Below are 5000 nucleotides of genomic sequence, written 5' to 3'. Positions count from 1 at the left end.
ATATATATATATATATATATATATATATATATATATCATTTACAAAATATTACACCTTATATGAGAACATCAACTGTACTCTATTTTAGCGAGTCTTAGGAAATCAAGGTACACTAAAAAGTATGGCATGTAAGACTATTATCTTATATATTCAGACACCACGTGTGTGTGTGTGTGTGTGTGTGTGTGTGTGTGTGTGTGTGTGTGTGTGTGTGTGTGTGTGTGTGTGTATTTGCATTGAAACAGCAAAAAAAAAATTAATATTTATGGACTACTTGGATATTTTGTGCAATGTCGAGGAAATGGAAATTCTTATTTTGGTCTCAGAAAATTTGAATTTGGTTCGAAGAATCTCACAGATTCGGTCACGAACTCAAATACTCTTGCAGAAACGAAAATGTCTCTGAGCTTCTCGGCGCTGAGTCCGATCTTAGCTACAGCTGATTAGAAATGTCCCGCCTCAGCCAGAACATAACCATTTGAGGACTGGAACGTTCGAATCCAGGCATCCGTAATGCCTTCAAGCGGAATCCTACCTCAGCTACATGAAATTATTTGTCATTATAGGTAGAACACAGTTTTTTTTTTTTTTTTTTTTTTTAAGAAAGTTTTTGGAGTACAAAAAAGCAGACAACAGCCTACCGAGTCAACCGCGTCTCCTTCAGCGCGGGATCCAACTCCAAGATGAATGAAATCGTTTGCCTTAGAACCAAAACCTGCATACATTGTCCTCTTAGTGAAAGGAGCCTTAGCTGAATAGAATCACCAGGTTACAGCCAGAGAATGATATAAATGGCAAGTGATAGTGAAAGGGTTACTATACATAGGATGTCGTAGCTCATAGGGTTTCCTTGAACAAAACAAAATCGAACGGTAGCAGGCAAAGTACAGAGGTACACAAAGGAAGAACAAACAACAGCAGGCCTAGCCCTAAAGAGGGTGTTTGTGTTAACTAAATTACATTACAGTTAAGGAAACAGGGCAACTAGGCGATAGAAGATGAACTAACACTACTGCTATAGATAAGTCATGAAGAACAATGAAAGAATCAACTGATATAAGTTTGCCACACGCTGCTCAGAAAGCTTCTCTTAGTTGAAAGAAATCACTTGGGAGCGGCCAGAACAAATATACATAAGTTGTGAATAACATCGTAAATATTAATCATGTATTAGTCACTGTATGATGGTCATGGAAGCTCGTTGGCTGAGCGGGTTAGGGCGTCATTACTTGCGGCGAAGGTCGAGGGGATGGTGGTTTGAATCCTGCCACCGGCGAAGTTGAACCAAGGGCATGGTTTATTAAATTCCACGCTAAAAAGTCCTCTGTGAGGGTCACCGTCCTAGCCTTCTGGTAGGGGGGAGTTTGTGACGTTAAACCATCATCATCATCATTATCATCATCATCATCATGGTCATAGAAGGCTGTAGATTTGCCGCAAGAGGTTCTAATATTGATGGGGTTTATTCAAGATCTGTTACAACCTCTTCGCTACTGAGGTGGTGCCATGTGGATGAAAGAAATATCTTGGGAGAGGGGGGTGGGGTGGGGGGTGCTTAAATAACAGGAAAAGGACCATCCGGCATAGAAGGGACTGATACATCTCCCTCAACCTCTCTACGATCCTTTTTCACTTAGTTTACGTCCGTATTTTCATAATCTCCCACAATTACTAACCACATAACCAGAGTCTGATCCTCACTTCTTCTGACCCAGGAGACTCATCGGGTTTCTTACCCATCTCTTAGCCCATAAATCCATCCTATCTCATTTACAGCCAGCCCTGTTGTGGTCCATTTGGTCCCCTCCTGAAGACTCCTTTGTTGAAGTCCATTATATAGATTGCACCTTGGTTCTAGTACCAGACGCATGACTTGACACAATTATTGATCCATTTGTTTTCCTTCATAGCTTCTGCTGAGATCCATTATTGTAACTCGGTACCATGACTTGGCGCAATTGTAGTCCCTCTCCCCAACACCCACACGTCATAACCTCAATAGAGAATGACACTATTACAGCATCACCCGTTACCCATTACCCATTTCTCATCACCTATTCTTCCATCATCCATTTTCCGTTCATCATTCTTTATCACCCATTTTTCATCAACCCCTTCTCTGTGATCTATTCTATCACCCATTCTCCATTCCCCCGTTCCCCATTCCTCATGACACATTTCTCTTTCCCCCTATGATCCATACCCTCCCCATACACATGGTTGGTTACTATTTCACTCCCACACTATAGTCTGTGCGCTGCAAGGAGTCTGTTCAGGCTGTAGCTTACGTCATGAATTGTTACTAGCCATTCTGTAAGATCAACCTCAATACATGCCTCTTATTTTCCATCTCTATCTGATTTTTTATATACTTTTTTGTATATAGTATACTGTATATCTGTATAGTACAATGAGTGTCGCTTTTTAGGATTATAATAACGATCTGAGTAAATTCTTTAACAAGTGGCAACAGCGCTTTTCCCCCACGTTGCCACACCGAGTTGTCACAGGTAAGCTGTATAGTACAATGAGTATAGCTTTTTAGGATTATAATAACGATCTGGATAAATTCTTTGACAAGTGGCAACAGCGCTTTTCCCCCACGTTGCCACGCCGAGGTGTCACAGGTAAGCTGTATAGTACAATGAGTGTCGCGTTTTAGGATTATATTTGTAATAACGACCTGGATAAAAAAAAATACATTTGGCAACAGCGCTTTTCTCCCACGGTGCCACGTCGAGGTGTCAGAGGTAAGACTGTTAGGAAGTTTTGGGTGATCGTTGCTATAATTCTAAAAAGTGAAACTTATTGTACTGTATAGATTCGTTCACTATATACAGAATAAGAAAAAATAACACATGTATGGGAAATAGGAGAGGTATGTCTAATGTTGATGCAACACGAAGTGGTGGGTGATTGTTGTTATAATTCTTAAAAGGGACATTCACTATACTATACAAATTCCTTCACTATATACAAAATAACAAAAAATAACACATAGATAGAGATAAGGGAGAGAGGCATGCAGTAAGCTTGATCTCACACGATGTATGCCACATAATGAAGGAATTCCTTGGATAGTACATAATATAGTAGCCAATGAATATCCCTTTCTACGTACTATTTCCTTTATGAGCGAGTAGTCTGTAACTCTATCCTACTCAGTATACTATTCCCTTTCCACATGAATACCATTTTATTCTATCCCGTTCAGTCTACTATTCCCCTTTTATGTAAATATTCAACTACACTTTATTCAGTCTATCATTTGCCTTCTGTGTCCTCTACCACATCTTGTCCTGTATACAATGTCTCTACTGTACATATAATCATTGACTCCATTCTGTGAATTATACTTTTTCTCATACATACGAGTAACAGCCGACTCTTCAATAAATTTTCCCTTCCACTTGAGTATACTGTGGCTCCATCGTGTTCAGTCAACTAATTCCTTTCTACTTGGGGAATCCTTAATTCTATCCTACTCATTGTACTGTTTCTACTGTATATAAGTAGCCTCTAACTCCGTCCCGTTCATATCACTACTATTCCATGCGAATAGTACTCGGCTCCGCCTTGTCCAATATACAATTTCCTCTTCCCAGCCGCGTCTTCGTGTTTTTTTTTTTCTTTCTTTTTCTTTTTCTTTGGTTCCTGGGTCCTACCTGGGGCCGACCGCACTTGATACACTTCCGATAATTGATGGCCGGTTTTCCGATGGGAACCTTTGATTTATGTCAATTTTCAATTTATTGGAGATTTTCTCCCTTTCCTGTACTTCTGTGTCCTTTTGGTATTGACCCCAACCCAGTGATTACTTACAAAGCGTGAGTATATGTGTACACGAGCGTATATATACTTATGTGTGTTGGCATATACATACATACATACATACATACATACATACATACATACATACATACATACATACATACATACATACATACATACATACATACATACATACATACATACATACGTACATACATGCATATATACATACATACATACATACATACATACATACATACATACATACATACATACATACATACATACATACATACATACATACATACATACATACGTATATACGTATATGTATATATATATATATATATATATATATATATATATGTGTGTGTGTGTGTGTGTGTGTGTGTGTGTGTGTGTGTGTGTGTGTGTGTGTGTGTGTGTGTGTGTGTGTGTGTGTGTGTGTGTGTGTGTGTGTGTGTGTGTGTGTGTGTGTGTGTGTGTGTGTGTGTGTGTGTGTGTGTGTGTGTGTGTGTGTGTGTGTGTGTGTGTGTGTGTGTGTGTGTGTGTGTGTGTGTGTGTGTGTATGTCGCAACTAACACCATAGTTCGCAAAAAGAAAACTGAATACGCGAGTCTATACTTTGACTGCTAACAACAATCCTCTTCAGGAGCACAAAGTGGGAAAAGGATGCCGCCTTTAAATAGCAAAACACTTGCAATACAAAGGAACTAGGGAAGGAGTAAATACCACTACCCTCACTCTCTGGTGACCTAAGGATGACCTGAGGTCAGGTCAGGTCAGGGGCAGGATATCTATTAATAACTTATTTATATAATAAACAATCCCGAGATTATGTCTGGGGTCCATTGACCCAATGACATATTCATACTGGGAAGATAATCTATCAAAATGGATTTCACCATCTTCCTTCTGAGCCCACAACCAGGTTTATAAATAAGTTCAGATTTGCCCTAGTCCATCCAGTTGTTTAATTTATTCACGTGTTGGTACACGAATGAACTCTCTTGACCCCTAAATGACCTTTTTGTGCTCATTCACCCTTGTCCTTAGGTCACTCCCTGTCTGATCAATGTATGTTAGGTCAATCTTTACACGGAAGGGAGTAAACTCTTATGATATGATCTTCTTTCAACCTCTAATGAACATAAAAATTTTCTTGATATTATTCGGGTAATTATGAATTAAATTTACCTTATTTGAGATTTTTCTTCTTCCGACGATT

The sequence above is a fragment of the Oratosquilla oratoria genome, chromosome 1, assembly GCF_046742065.1.
Source record: "Oratosquilla oratoria isolate Oo_2021 chromosome 1, ASM4674206v1, whole genome shotgun sequence".
Classification (NCBI taxonomy): Eukaryota; Metazoa; Arthropoda; class Malacostraca; order Stomatopoda; family Squillidae; genus Oratosquilla; species Oratosquilla oratoria.
The sequence above is the reverse complement of the archived record's forward strand: the minus strand, read 5'-3'. Positions refer to the sequence as shown.